We start from the raw sequence: 15223 nt of genomic DNA, 5'->3' as shown, positions 1-15223 counted from the left end.
CACGCGCAGTCTGCGGTCTGGGACCTGGCAGCTCGCGCAGTCTGCGGTCTGGGGCCTGGCAGCACGCGCAGTCTGCGGTCTGGGGCCTGGCAGCTCGCGCAGTCTGCAATCTGGGGCCTGGCAGCTCGCGCAGTCTGCAATCTGGGGCCTGGCAGCTCGCGCAGTCTGGGGCCTGGCAGCTCATGCAGTCTGCGGTCTGGGGCCTCAGCACGCGCAGTCTGGGGCCTGGCAGCATGCACAGTCTGCGGTCTGGGGCCTGGCAGCACGCGCAGTCTGGGGCCTGGCAGCTCGCGCAGTCTGGGGCCTGGCAGCTCGCGCAGTCTGCGGTCTAGGGCCTGGCAGCACGCGCAGTCTGCGGTCTGGGGCCTGGCAGCACGCGCAGTCTGCGGTCTGGGGCCTGGCAGCACGCGCAGTCTGCGGTCTGGGGCCTGGCAGCACGAGCAGTCTGCGGTCTGGGGCCTGGCAGCTCACGCAGTCTGCGGTCTGGGGCCTGGCAGCACGCAAAGTCTGGGGCCTGGCAGCTCGCGCAGTCTGGGGCCTGGCAGCTCGCGCAGTCTGGGGCCTGGCAGCTCGCGCAGTCTGGGGCCTGGCAGCTCGCGCAGTCTGGGGTCTGGCAGCTCGCGCAGTCTGGGGTCTGGCAGCTCGCGCAGTCTGGGGTCTGGCAGCACGCGCAGTCTGCGGTCTGGGGCCTGACAGCACGCGCAGTCTGCGGTCTGGGGCCTGGCAGCTCGCGCGGTCTTTGGTCTGGGGCCTGGCAGCACGCGCAGTCTGGGGCCTGGCAGCACGCGCAGTCTGCGGTCTGGGGCCTGGCAGCACGCGCAGTCTGCGGTCTGGGGCCTGGCAGCACGCGCAGTCTGCGGTCTGGGGCCTGGCAGCTCGCGCAGTCTGCGGTCTGGGGTCTGGCAGCACGCGCACAGGCGCAGTCTGTTGTCTGGGGCCTGGCAGCATGCACAGTCTGCGGTCTGGGGCCTGGCAGCACGCGCAGTCTGCGGTCTGGGGCCTGGCAGCACGCGCAGTCTGCGGTCTGGGGCCTGGCAGCACGCGCAGTCTGCGGTCTGGGGCCTGGCAGCACGCGCAGTCTGGGGCCTGGCAGCTCGCGCAGTCTGGGGCCTGGCAGCTCGCGCAGTCTGGGGCCTGGCAGCTCGCGCAGTCTGCGGTCTAGGGCCTGGCAGCACGCGCAGTCTGCGGTCTGGGGCCTGGCAGCACGCGCAGTCTGCGGTCTGGGGCCTGGCAGCACGCGCAGTCTGCGGTCTGGGGCCTGGCAGCACGAGCAGTCTGCGGTCTGGGGCCTGTCAGCACGCGAAGTCTGGGGCCTGGCAGCTCGCGCAGTCTGGGGCCTGTCAGCACGCACAGTCTGCGGTCTGGGGCCTGGCATCTCGCGCAGTCTGGGGCCTGGCATCTCGCGCAGTCTGGGGCCTGGCAGCTCGCGCAGTCTGGGGCCTGGCAGCTCGCGCAGTCTGGGGCCTGGCAGCTCGCGCAGTCTGGGGCCTGGCAGCTCGCGCAGTCTGGGGTCTGGCAGCTCGCGCAGTCTGGGGCCTGGCAGCTCGCGCAGTCTGGGGCCTGGCAGCTCGCGCAGTCTGGGGCCTGGCAGCTCGCGCAGTCTGGGGCCTGGCAGCTCGCGCAGTCTGGGGTCTGGCAGCTCGCGCAGTCTGGGGTCTGGCAGCTCGCGCAGTCTGGGGTCTGGCAGCTCGCGCAGTCTGCGGTCTGGGGCCTGGCAACACGCGCAGTCTGCGGTCTGGGGCCTGGCAGCACGCGCAGTCTGCGGTCTGGGGCCTGGCAGCACGCGCAGTCTGCGGTCTGGGGCCTGGCAGCACGCGCAGTTTGCGGTCTGGGGCCTGGCAGCACGCGCAGTGTGCGGTTTGGGGCCTGGCAGCACGCGCAGTCTGCGGTCTGGGGCCTGGCAGCACGCGCAGTCTGCGGTCTGGGGCCTGGCAGCACGCGTAGTCTGCGGTCTGGGGCCTGGCAGCACGCGCAGTCTGCGGTCTGGGGCCTGGCAACACGCGCAGTCTGCGGTCTGGGGCCTGGCAGCTCGCGCAGTCTGCAATCTGGGGCCTGGCAGCTCGCGCAGTCTGGGGCCTGGCAGCTCGCGCAGTCTGCGGTCTGGGGCCTGGCAGCACGCGCAGTCTGCGGTCTGGGGCCTGGCAGCACGCGCAGTCTGCGGTCTGGGGCCTGGCAGCACGCGCAGTCTGCGGTCTAGGGCCTGGCAGCACGGGCAGTCTGCGGTCTGGGGCCTGGCAGCACGAGCAGTGTGCGGTCTGGGGCCTGGCAGCTCGCGCAGTCTGCGGTCTGGGGCCTGGCAGCTCGCGTAGTCTGCGGTCTGGGGCCTGGCAGCTCGCGCAGTCTGCAATCTGGGGCCTGGCTGCTCGCGCAGTCTGGGGCCTGGCAGCTCGCGCAGCCTGCGGTCTGGGGCCTGGCAGCACGCGCAGTCTGGGGCCTGGCAGCTCGCGCAGTCTGGGGCCTGGCAGCTCGCGCAGTCTGGGGCCTGGCAGCTCGCGCAGTCTGCGGTCTGGGGCCTGGCAGCACGCGCAGTCTGGGGTCTGGCAGCTCGCGCAGTCTGGGGTCTGGCAGCTCGCGCAGTCTGGGGTCTGGCAGCATGCTCAGTCTGGGGTCTGGCAGCATGCGCAGTCTGGGGTCTGGCAGCATGCGCAGTCTGCGGTCTGGGGCATGGGGCCTGGCAGCTCGGGCAGCTCGCGCAGTCTGGGGCCTGGCAGCTCGCGCAGTCTGGGGCCTGGCAGCTCGCGCAGTCTGGGGCCTGGCAGCTCGCGCAGTCTGGGGCCTGGCAGCTCGCGCAGTCTGGGGCCTGGCAGCTTGCGCAGTCTGGGGTCTGGCAGCTCGCGCAGTCTGGGGCCTGGCAGCACGCGCAGTCCGGGGCCTGGCAGCTCGCGCAGTCCGCGGCCTGGCAGCACGTGCAGTCTGCGGTCTGGGGCCTGGCAGCACGTGCAGTCTGCGGTCTGGGGCCTGGCAGCACGCGCAGTCTGCGGTCTGGGGCCTGGCAGCACGCGCAGTCTGCGGTCTGGGGCCTGACAGCACGCGCAGTCTGCGGTCTGGGGCCTGGCAGCTCGCGCGGTCTTTGGTCTGGGGCCTGGCAGCACGCGCAGTCTGGGGCCTGGCAGCACGCGCAGTCTGCGGTCTGGGGCCTGGCAGCACGCGCAGTCTGCGGTCTGGGGCCTGGCAGCTCGCGCAGTCTGCGGTCTGGGGTCTGGCAGCACGCGCACAGGCGCAGTCTGTTGTCTGGGGCCTGGCAGCACGCACAGTCTGCGGTCTGGGGCCTGGCAGCACGCGCAGTCTGCGGTCTGGGGCCTGGCAGCACGCGCAGTCTGCGGTCTGGGGCCTGGCAGCACGTGCAGTCTGCGGTCTGGGGCCTGGCAGCACGCGCAGTCTGGGGCCTGGCAGCTCGCGCAGTCTGGGGCCTGGCAGCTCGCGCAGTCTGGGGCCTGGCAGCTCGCGCAGTCTGGGGCCTGGCAGCTCGCGCAGTGTGAGGCCTGGCAGCTCGCGCAGTCTGGGGCCTGGCAGCTCGCGCAGTCTGCGGTCTGGGGCCTGGCAGCACGCGCAGTCTGGGGCCTGGCAGCTCGCGCAGTCTGGGGCCTGGCAGCTCGCGCAGTCTGGGGCCTGGCAGCTCGCGCAGTCTGGGGCCTGGCAGCTCGCGCAGTGTGAGGCCTGGCAGCTCGCGCAGTCTGGGGCCTGGCAGCTCGCGCAGTCTGCGGTCTAGGGCCTGGCAGCACGCGCAGTCTGCGGTCTGGGGCCTGGCAGCACGCGCAGTCTGCGGTCTGGGGCCTGGCAGTACGCGCAGTCTGCGGTCTGGGGCCTGGCAGCACGCGCAGTCTGCGGTCTGGGGCCTGGCAGCATGAGCAGTCTGCGGTCTGGGGCCTGGCAGCACGCGCAGTCTGCGGTCTGGGGCCTGGCAGCACGCGCAGTCTGCGGTCTGGGGCCTGGCAGCTCGCGCAGTCTGCAATCTGGGGCCTGGCAGCTCGCGCAGTCTGGGGCCTGGCAGCTCGCGCAGTCTGCCGTCTGGGGCCTGGCAGCACGCGCAGTCTGCGGTCTGGGGCCTGGCAGCACGCACAGTCTGCGGTCTGGGGCCTGGCAGCACGCACAGTCTGCGGTCTGGGGCCTGGCAGCTCGCGCAGTCTGCGGTCTGGGGCCTGGCAGCACGCGCAGTCTGGGGCCTGGCAGCATGCGCAGTCTGCGGTCTGGGGCCTGGCAGCACGCGCAGTCTGCGGTCTGGGGCCTGGCAGCACGAGCAGTGTGCGATCTGGGGCCTGGCAGCTCGCGCAGTCTGCGGTCTGGGGCCTGGCAGCACGCGCAGTCTGCGGTCTGGGGCCTGGCAGCTCGCGCAGTCTGCGGTATGGGGCCTGGCAGCACGCGCAGTCTGGGGCCTGGCAGCTCGCGCAGTCTGGGGCCTGGCAGCTCGCGCAGTCTGGGGCCTGGCAGCTTGCGCAGTCTGGGGCCTGGCAGCTCGCGCAGTCTGGGGCCTGGCAGCACGCGCAGTCCAGGGCCTGGCAGCTCGCGCAGTCCGGGGCCTGGCAGCACGCGCAGTCTGCGGTCTGGGGCCTGGCAGCACGCGCAGTCTGCGGTCTGGGGCCTGGCAGCACACGCAGTCTGCGGTCTGGGGCCTGGCAGCACGCGCAGTCTGCGGTCTGGGGCCTGACAGCACGCGCAGTCTGCGGTCTGGGGCCTGGCAGCTCGCGCGGTCTTTGGTCTGGGGCCTGGCAGCACGCGCAGTCTGGGGCCTGGCAGCACGCGCAGTCTGCGGTCTGGGGCCTGGCAGCACGCGCAGTCTGCGGTCTGGGGCCTGGCAGCACGCGCAGTCTGCGGTCTGGGGCCTGGCAGCTCGCGCAGTCTGCGGTCTGGGGCCTGGCAGCACGCGCAGTCTGCGGTCTGGGGCCTGGCAGCACGCGCAGTCTGCGGTCTGGGGCCTAGCAGCACGCGCAGTCTGGGGCCTGGCAGCTCGCGCAGTCTGGGGCCTGGCAGCTCGCGCAGTCTGGGGCCTGGCAGCTCGCGCAGTCTGGGGCCTGGCAGCTCGCGCAGTCTGCGGTCTAGGGCCTGGCAGCACGCGCAGTCTGCGGTCTGGGGCCTGGCAGCACGCGCAGTCTGCGGTCTGGGGCCTGGCAGTACGCGCAGTCTGCGGTCTGGGGCCTGGCAGCACGCGCAGTCTGCGGTCTGGGGCCTGGCAACACGAGCAGTCTGCGGTCTGGGGCCTGGCAGCACGCGAAGTCTGGGGCCTGGCAGCTCGCGCAGTCTGGGGCCTGGCAGCACGCGCAGTCTGCGGTCTGGGGCCTGGCATCTCGCGCAGTCTGGGGCCTGGCAGCTCGCGCAGTCTGGGGCCTGGCAGCTCGCGCAGTCTGGGGCCTGGCAGCTCGCGCAGTCTGGGGCCTGGCAGCTCGCGCAGTCTGGGGCCTGGCAGCTCGCGCAGTCTGGGGTCTGGCAGCTCGCGCAGTCTGGGGTCTGGCAGCTCGCGCAGTCTGGGGCCTGGCAGCTCGCGCAGTCTGGGGCCTGGCAGCTCGCGCAGTCTGGGGCCTGGCAGCTCGCGCAGTCTGGGGCCTGGCAGCTCGCGCAGTCTGGGGTCTGGCAGCTCGCGCAGTCTGGGGTCTGGCAGCTCGCGCAGTCTGGGGTCTGGCAGCTCACGCAGTCTGGGGTCTGGCAGCTCGCGCAGTCTGCGGTCTGGGGCCTGGCAACACGCGCAGTCTGCGGTCTGGGGCCTGGCAGCACGCGCAGTCTGCGGTCTGGGGCCTGGCAGCACGCGCAGTCTGCGGTCTGGGGCCTGGCAGCACACGCAGTCTGCGGTCTGGGGCCTGGCAGCACGCGCAGTCTGCGGTCTGGGGCCTGGCAGCTCGCGCAGTCTGCGGTCTGGGGCCTGGCAGCTCGCGCAGTCTGCGGTCTGGGGCCTGGCAACACGCGCAGTCTGCGGTCTGGGGCCTGGCAGCACGCGCAGTCTGCGGTCTGGGGCCTGGCAGCACGCGCAGTCTGCGGTCTGGGGCCTGGCAGCACGCGCAGTTTGCGGTCTGGGGCCTGGCAGCACGCGCAGTGTGCGGTTTGGGGCCTGGCAGCACGCGCAGTCTGCGGTCTGGGGCCTGGCAGCACGCGCAGTCTGCGGTCTGGGGCCTGGCAGCACGCGTAGTCTGCGGTCTGGGGCCTGGCAGCACGCGCAGTCTGCGGTCTGGGGCCTGGCAACACGCGCAGTCTGCGGTCTGGGGCCTGGCAGCTCGCGCAGTCTGCAATCTGGGGCCTGGCAGCTCGCGCAGTCTGGGGCCTGGCAGCTCGCGCAGTCTGCGGTCTGGGGCCTGGCAGCACGCGCAGTCTGCGGTCTGGGGCCTGGCAGCACGCGCAGTCTGCGGTCTGGGGCCTGGCAGCACGCGCAGTCTGCGGTCTGGGGCCTGGCAGCACGGGCAGTCTGCGGTCTGGGGCCTGGCAGCACGAGCAGTGTGCGGTCTGGGGCCTGGCAGCTCGCGCAGTCTGCGGTCTGGGGCCTGGCAGCTCGCGCAGTCTGCGGTCTGGGGCCTGGCAGCTCGCGCAGTCTGCAATCTGGGGCCTGGCTGCTCGCGCAGTCTGGGGCCTGGCAGCTCGCGCAGTCTGCGGTCTGGGGCCTGGCAGCACGCGCAGTCTGGGGCCTGGCAGCTCGCGCAGTCTGGGGCCTGGCAGCTCGCGCAGTCTGGGGCCTGGCAGCTCGCGCAGTCTGCGGTCTGGGGCCTGGCAGCACGCGCAGTCTGGGGTCTGGCAGCTCGCGCAGTCTGGGGTCTGGCAGCTCGCGCAGTCTGGGGTCTGGCAGCATGCTCAGTCTGGGGTCTGGCAGCATGCGCAGTCTGGGGTCTGGCAGCATGCGCAGTCTGCGGTCTGGGGCATGGGGCCTGGCAGCTCGGGCAGCTCGCGCAGTCTGGGGCCTGGCAGCTCGCGCAGTCTGGGGCCTGGCAGCTCGCGCAGTCTGGGGCCTGGCAGCTCGCGCAGTCTGGGGCCTGGCAGCTCGCGCAGTCTGGGGCCTGGCAGCTTGCGCAGTCTGGGGTCTGGCAGCTCGCGCAGTCTGGGGCCTGGCAGCACGCGCAGTCCGGGGCCTGGCAGCTCGCGCAGTCCGCGGCCTGGCAGCACGTGCAGTCTGCGGTCTGGGGCCTGGCAGCACGTGCAGTCTGCGGTCTGGGGCCTGGCAGCACGCGCAGTCTGCGGTCTGGGGCCTGGCAGCACGCGCAGTCTGCGGTCTGGGGCCTGACAGCACGCGCAGTCTGCGGTCTGGGGCCTGGCAGCTCGCGCGGTCTTTGGTCTGGGGCCTGGCAGCACGCGCAGTCTGGGGCCTGGCAGCACGCGCAGTCTGCGGTCTGGGGCCTGGCAGCACGCGCAGTCTGCGGTCTGGGGCCTGGCAGCTCGCGCAGTCTGCGGTCTGGGGTCTGGCAGCACGCGCACAGGCGCAGTCTGTTGTCTGGGGCCTGGCAGCACGCACAGTCTGCGGTCTGGGGCCTGGCAGCACGCGCAGTCTGCGGTCTGGGGCCTGGCAGCACGCGCAGTCTGCGGTCTGGGGCCTGGCAGCACGTGCAGTCTGCGGTCTGGGGCCTGGCAGCACGCGCAGTCTGGGGCCTGGCAGCTCGCGCAGTCTGGGGCCTGGCAGCTCGCGCAGTCTGGGGCCTGGCAGCTCGCGCAGTCTGGGGCCTGGCAGCTCGCGCAGTGTGAGGCCTGGCAGCTCGCGCAGTCTGGGGCCTGGCAGCTCGCGCAGTCTGCGGTCTGGGGCCTGCAGCACGCGCAGTCTGGGGCCTGGCAGCTCGCGCAGTCTGGGGCCTGGCAGCTCGCGCAGTCTGGGGCCTGGCAGCTCGCGCAGTCTGGGGCCTGGCAGCTCGCGCAGTGTGAGGCCTGGCAGCTCGCGCAGTCTGGGGCCTGGCAGCTCGCGCAGTCTGCGGTCTAGGGCCTGGCAGCACGCGCAGTCTGCGGTCTGGGGCCTGGCAGCACGCGCAGTCTGCGGTCTGGGGCCTGGCAGTACGCGCAGTCTGCGGTCTGGGGCCTGGCAGCACGCGCAGTCTGCGGTCTGGGGCCTGGCAGCAATGAGCAGTCTGCGGTCTGGGCCTGGCAGCACGCGCAGTCTGCGGTCTGGGGCCTGGCAGCACGCGCAGTCTGCGGTCTGGGGCCTGGCAGCTCGCGCAGTCTGCAATCTGGGGCCTGGCAGCTCGCGCAGTCTGGGGCCTGGCAGCTCGCGCAGTCTGCCGTCTGGGGCCTGGCAGCACGCGCAGTCTGCGGTCTGGGGCCTGGCAGCACGCACAGTCTGCGGTCTGGGGCCTGGCAGCACGCACAGTCTGCGGTCTGGGGCCTGGCAGCTCGCGCAGTCTGCGGTCTGGGGCCTGGCAGCACGCGCAGTCTGGGGCCTGGCAGCATGCGCAGTCTGCGGTCTGGGGCCTGGCAGCACGCGCAGTCTGCGGTCTGGGGCCTGGCAGCACGAGCAGTGTGCGATCTGGGGCCTGGCAGCTCGCGCAGTCTGCGGTCTGGGGCCTGGCAGCACGCGCAGTCTGCGGTCTGGGGCCTGGCAGCTCGCGCAGTCTGCGGTATGGGGCCTGGCAGCACGCGCAGTCTGGGGCCTGGCAGCTCGCGCAGTCTGGGGCCTGGCAGCTCGCGCAGTCTGGGGCCTGGCAGCTTGCGCAGTCTGGGGCCTGGCAGCTCGCGCAGTCTGGGGCCTGGCAGCACGCGCAGTCCAGGGCCTGGCAGCTCGCGCAGTCCGGGGCCTGGCAGCACGCGCAGTCTGCGGTCTGGGGCCTGGCAGCACGCGCAGTCTGCGGTCTGGGGCCTGGCAGCACACGCAGTCTGCGGTCTGGGGCCTGGCAGCACGCGCAGTCTGCGGTCTGGGGCCTGACAGCACGCGCAGTCTGCGGTCTGGGGCCTGGCAGCTCGCGCGGTCTTTGGTCTGGGGCCTGGCAGCACGCGCAGTCTGGGGCCTGGCAGCACGCGCAGTCTGCGGTCTGGGGCCTGGCAGCACGCGCAGTCTGCGGTCTGGGGCCTGGCAGCACGCGCAGTCTGCGGTCTGGGGCCTGGCAGCTCGCGCAGTCTGCGGTCTGGGGCCTGGCAGCACGCGCAGTCTGCGGTCTGGGGCCTGGCAGCACGCGCAGTCTGCGCGGTCTGGGGCCTAGCAGCACGCGCAGTCTGGGGCCTGGCAGCTCGCGCAGTCTGGGGCCTGGCAGCTCGCGCAGTCTGGGGCCTGGCAGCTCGCGCAGTCTGGGGCCTGGCAGCTCGCGCAGTCTGCGGTCTAGGGCCTGGCAGCACGCGCAGTCTGCGGTCTGGGGCCTGGCAGCACGCGCAGTCTGCGGTCTGGGGCCTGGCAGTACGCGCAGTCTGCGGTCTGGGGCCTGGCAGCACGCGCAGTCTGCGGTCTGGGGCCTGGCAACACGAGCAGTCTGCGGTCTGGGGCCTGGCAGCACGCGAAGTCTGGGGCCTGGCAGCTCGCGCAGTCTGGGGCCTGGCAGCACGCGCAGTCTGCGGTCTGGGGCCTGGCATCTCGCGCAGTCTGGGGCCTGGCAGCTCGCGCAGTCTGGGGCCTGGCAGCTCGCGCAGTCTGGGGCCTGGCAGCTCGCGCAGTCTGGGGCCTGGCAGCTCGCGCAGTCTGGGGCCTGGCAGCTCGCGCAGTCTGGGGTCTGGCAGCTCGCGCAGTCTGGGGTCTGGCAGCTCGCGCAGTCTGGGGCCTGGCAGCTCGCGCAGTCTGGGGCCTGGCAGCTCGCGCAGTCTGGGGCCTGGCAGCTCGCGCAGTCTGGGGCCTGGCAGCTCGCGCAGTCTGGGGTCTGGCAGCTCGCGCAGTCTGGGGTCTGGCAGCTCGCGCAGTCTGGGGTCTGGCAGCTCACGCAGTCTGGGGTCTGGCAGCTCGCGCAGTCTGCGGTCTGGGGCCTGGCAACACGCGCAGTCTGCGGTCTGGGGCCTGGCAGCACGCGCAGTCTGCGGTCTGGGGCCTGGCAGCACGCGCAGTCTGCGGTCTGGGGCCTGGCAGCACACGCAGTCTGCGGTCTGGGGCCTGGCAGCACGCGCAGTCTGCGGTCTGGGGCCTGGCAGCTCGCGCAGTCTGCGGTCTGGGGCCTGGCAGCTCGCGCAGTCTGCGGTCTGGGGCCTGGCAGCTCGCGCAGTCTGCGTTCTGGGGCCTGGCAGCTCGCGCAGTCTGGGGTCTGGCTGCTAGCGCAGTCTGGGGCCTGGCAGCACGCGCAGTCTGCGGTCTGGGGCCTGGCAGCTTGCGCAGTCTGCGGTCTGGGGCCTGGCAGCTCGCGCAATCTGCAATCTGGGGCCTGGCAGCTCGCGCAGTCTGGGGCCTGGCAGCTCGCGCAGTCTGGGGCCTGGCAGCTCGCGCAGTCTGGGGTCTGGCAGCTCGCGCAGTCTGGGGCCTGGCAGCTCGCGCAGTCTGGGGTCTGGCAGCTCGCGCAGTCTGGGGTCTGGCAGCTCGCGCAGTCTGCGGTCTGGGGCCTGGCAACACGTGCAGTCTGCGGTCTGGGGCCTGGCAGCACGCGCAGTCTGCGGTCTGGGGCCTGGCAGCACGCGCAGTCTGCGGCCTGGCAGCACGCGCAGTCTGCGGTCTGGGGCCTGGCAGCTCGCGCAGTCTGCGGTCTGGGGCCTGGCAGCATGCGCAGTCTGCGGTCTGGGGCCTTGCAGCACGCGCAGTCTGCGGTCTGGGGCCTGGAAGCTCGCGCAGTCTGGGGCCTGGCAGCACGCGCAGTCTGCGGCCTGGCAGCTCGCGCAGTCTGGGGCCTGGCAGCTCGCGCAGTCTGGGGCCTGGCAGCACGCGCAGTCTGGGGCCTGGCAGCTTGCGCAGTCTGGGGCCTGGCAGCACGCGCAGTCTGGGGCCTGGCAGCACGCGCAGTCCGGGGCCTGGCAGCTCGCACAGTCCGGGGCCTGGCAGCACGCGCAGTCTGCGGTCTGGGGCCTGGCAGCACGCGCAGTCTGGGGTCTGGGGCCTGGCAGCACGCGCAGTCTGCGGGCTGGGGCCTGGCAGCACGCGCAGTCTGCGGTCTGGGGCCTGGCAGCACGCACAGTCTACGGTCTGGGGCCTGGCAGCACGCGCAGTCTGCGGTCTGGGGCCTGGCAGCACGCGCAGTCTGCGGTTTGGGGCCTGGCAGCACGCGCAGTCTGCGGTCTGGGGCCTGGCAGCACGCGCAGTCTGCGGTCCGGGGCCTGGCAGCACGCGCAGTCTGCGGTTTGGGGCCTGGCAGCACGCGCAGTCTGCGGCCTGGCAGCACGCGCAGTCTGCGGCCTGGCAGCACGCGCAGTCTGCGGTCTGGGGCCTGGCAGCACGCGCAGTCTGCGGTCTGGGGCCTGGCAGCACGCGCAGTCTGCGGTCTGGGGCCTGGCAGCACGCGCAGTCTGCGTTCTGGGGCCTGGCAGCCCGCGCAGTCTGCGGTCTGGGGCCTGGCAGCACGCGCACAGGCGCAGTCTGCGGTCTGGGGCCTGGCAGCACGCGCAGTCTGCGGTCTGGGGCCTGGCAGCACGCGCAGTCTGCGGTCTGGGGCCTGGCAGCACGCGCAGTCTGCGGTCTGGGGCCTGGCAGCTCGCGCAGTCTGGGGCCTGGCAGCTCGCGCAGTCTGGGGCCTGGCAGCTCGCGCAGTCTGGGGCCTGGCAGCTCGCACAGTCCGGGGCCTGGCAGCACGCGCAGTCTGCGGTCTGGGGCCTGGCAGCACGCGCAGTCTGGGGTCTGGGGCCTGGCAGCACGCGCAGTCTGCGGTCTGGGGCCTGGCAGCACGCGCAGTCTGCGGTCTGGGGCCTGGCAGCACGCGCAGTCTGCGGTCTGGGGCCTGGCAGCACGAGCAGTCTGCGGTCTGGGGCCTGGCAGCTCGCGCAGTCTGCGGTCTGGGGCCTGGCAGCACGCGCAGTCTGCGGTCTGGGGCCTGGCAGCACGCGCAGTCTGCGGTCTGGGGCCTGGCAGCTGGCGCAGTCTGCGGTCTGGGGCCTGGCCGCATGCGCAGTCTGCGGTCTGGGGCCTGGCAGCACGCGCAGTCTGGGGTCTGGCAGCTCGCGCAGTCTGGGGTCTGGCAGCTCGCGCAGTCTGGGGTCTGGCAGCTCGCGCAGTCTGGGGTCTGGCAGCATGCTCAGTCTGGGGTCTGGCAGCATGCGCAGTCTGGGGTCTGGCAGCATGCGCAGTCTGCGGTCTGGGGCATGGGGCCTGGCAGCTCGGGCAGCTCGCGCAGTCTGGGGCCTGGCAGCTCGCGCAGTCTGGGGCCTGGCAGCTCGCGCAGTCTGGGGCCTGGCAGCTTGCGCAGTCTGGGGTCTGGCAGCTCGCGCAGTCTGGGGCCTGGCAGCACGCGCAGTCCGGGGCCTGGCAGCTCGCGCAGTCCGGGGCCTGGCAGCACGCGCAGTCTGCGGTCTGGGGCCTGGCAGCACGCGCAGTCTGCGGTCTGGGGCCTGGCAGCACGCGCAGTCTGCGGTCTGGGGCCTGGCAGCACGCGCAGTCTGCGGTCTGGGGCCTGACAGCACGCGCAGTCTGCGGTCTGGGGCCTGGCAGCTCGCGCGGTCTTTGGTCTGGGGCCTGGCAGCACGCGCAGTCTGGGGCCTGGCAGCACGCGCAGTCTGCGGTCTGGGGCCTGGCAGCACGCGCAGTCTGCGGTCTGGGGCCTGGCAGCACGCGCAGTCTGCGGTCTGGGGCCTGGCAGCTCGCGCAGTCTGCGGTCTGGGGTCTGGCAGCACGCGCACAGGCGCAGTCTGTTGTCTGGGGCCTGGCAGCACGCACAGTCTGCGGTCTGGGGCCTGAGAGCACGCGCAGTCTGCGGTCTGGGGCCTGGCAGCACGCGCAGTCTGCGGTCTGGGGCCTGGCAGCACGCGCAGTCTGCGGTCTGGGGCCTGGCAGCACGCGCAGTCTGGGGCCTGGCAGCTCGCGCAGTCTGGGGCCTGGCAGCTCGCGCAGTCTGGGGCCTGGCAGCTCGCGCAGTCTGGGGCCTGGCAGCTCGCGCAGTCTGCGGTCTAGGGCCTGGCAGCACGCGCAGTCTGCGGTCTGGGGCCTGGCAGCACGCGCAGTCTGCGGTCTGGGGCCTGGCAGCACGAGCAGTCTGCCGTCTGGGGCCTGGCAGCACGCGCAGTCTGCGGTCTGGGGCCTGGCAGCACGCGCAGTCTGCGGTCTGGAGCCTGGCAGCTCGCGCAGTCTGCAATCTGGGGCCTGGCAGCTCGCGCAGTCTGGGGCCTGGCAGCTCGCGCAGTCTGCGGTCTGGGGCCTGGCAGCACGCGCAGTCTGCGGTCTGGGGCCTGGCAGCACGCACAGTCTGCGGTCTGGGGCCTGGCAGCACGCACAGTCTGCGGTCTGGGGCCTGGCAGCTCGCGCAGTCTGCGGTCTGGGGCCTGGCAGCACGCGCAGTCTGCGGTCTGGGGCCTGGCAGCACGCGCAGTCTGCGGTCTGGGGCCTGGCAGCACGCGCAGTCTGCGGTCTGGGGCCTGGCAGCACGAGCAGTGTGCGGTCTGGGGCATGGCAGCTCGCGCAGTCTGCGGTCTGGGGCCTGGCAGCACGCGCAGTCTGCGGTCTAGGGCCTGGCAGCTCGCGCAGTCTGCAATCTGGGGCCTGGCAGCTCGCGCAGTCTGGGGCCTGGCAGCTCCCGCAGTCTGCGGTCTGGGGCCTGGCAGCACGCGCAGTCTGCGGTCTGGGGCCTGGCAGCATGCACAGTCTGCGGTCTGGGGCCTGGCAGCACGCACAGTCTGCGGTCTGGGGCCTGGCAGCTCGCGCAGTCTGCGGTCTGGGGCCTGGCAGCACGCGCAGTCTGCGGTCTGGGGCCTGGCAGCACGCGCAGTCTGCGGTCTGGGGCCTGGCAGCTGGCGCAGTCTGCGGTCTGGGGCCTGGCCGCACGCGCAGTCTGCGGTCTGGGGCCTGGCAGCACGCGCAGTCTGGGGCCTGGGGCCTGGCAGCTCGCGCAGTCTGGGGCCTGGCAGCTCGCGCAGTCTGGGGCCTACCAGCTCGCGCAGTCTGGGGCCTGGCAGCTCGCGCAGTCTGGGGCCTGGCAGCTCGCGCAGTCTGGGGCCTGGCAGCTCGCGCAGTCTGCGGTCTAGGGCCTGGCAGCACGCGCAGTCTGCGGTCTGGGGCCTGGCAGCACGCGCAGTCTGCGGTCTGGGGCCTGGCAGTACGCGCAGTCTGCGGTCTGGGGCCTGGCAGCACGAGCAGTCTGCGGTCTGGGGCCTGGCAGCACGCGAAGTCTGGGGCCTGGCAGCTCGCGCAGTCTGGGGCCTGGCAGCACGTGCAGTCTGCGGTCTGGGGCCTGGCATCTCGCGCAGTCTGGGGCCTGGCAGCTCGCGCAGTCTGGGGCCTGGCAGCTCGCGCAGTCTGGGGCCTGGCAGCTCGCGCAGTCTGGGGCCTGGCAGCTCGCGCAGTCTGGGGCCTGGCAGCTCGCGCAGTCTGGGGCCTGGCAGCTCGCGCAGTCTGGGGTCTGGCAGCTCGCGCAGTCTGGGGTCTGGCAGCTCGCGCAGTCTGGGGCCTGGCAGCTCGCGCAGTCTGGGGCCTGGCAGCTCGCGCAGTCTGGGGCCTGGCAGCTCGCGCAGTCTGGGGCCTGGCAGCTCGCGCAGTCTGGGGTCTGGCAGCTCGCGCAGTCTGGCGTCTGGCAGCTCGCGCAGTCTGGGGTCTGGCAGCTCGCGCAGTCTGCGGTCTGGGGCCTGGCAACACGCGCAGTCTGCGGTCTGGGGCCTGGCAGCACGCGCAGTCTGCGGTCTGGGGCCTGGCAGCACGCGCAGTCTGCGGTCTGGGGCCTGGCAGCACGCGCAGTTTGCGGTCTGGGGCCTGGCAGCACGCGCAGTGTGCGGTTTGGGGCCTGGCAGCACGCGCAGTGTTAGAATTGGGGGTCTCTGGTTGGCGCAAGTATGCACTTGTGACAAGCAGGGACCCTCTCCTCTAAGTCAGGGCGAAGGATGACCCCTTAGAATGACCCTTGCTCACCCTCTAGGTGCGTGGCGTGAGCAGCCAAGGCTATTCTCCAGGCGTTAGTTAGTTAAGCATTTGTAATCACACACACAGTAAAATACACCAATCCCCCCACAAATGGACACCAGGCTGTGAGTATATAAAAATACGCTTCTTTATGTAAAATATATATATCTCTTAGGTCAGACTTATCACAAGACCAAATAACGTTTCTGGTGCACCACAGGTTGTAAATAGGCAAAGGTTCTTAGTTTCAGTTCAAAAGGCTTTCCACAGGGTTCCCTTATAAATTTACTTCTTTGCAGCTCTAATGTGGATTTCTTCTTGAAATGTCCCACCAACAGTTTACAGTTCCAGGGGCAAAGGTTTCTTTATTAAATGCGGCTTACTTTCTCACAAAATGAA

This window comes from Lissotriton vulgaris, chromosome 7 (genome assembly GCF_964263255.1).
Source record: "Lissotriton vulgaris chromosome 7, aLisVul1.2, whole genome shotgun sequence".
In the NCBI taxonomy this organism is placed as follows: Eukaryota; Metazoa; Chordata; class Amphibia; order Caudata; family Salamandridae; genus Lissotriton; species Lissotriton vulgaris.
This window is presented reverse-complemented; position numbering follows the sequence as displayed.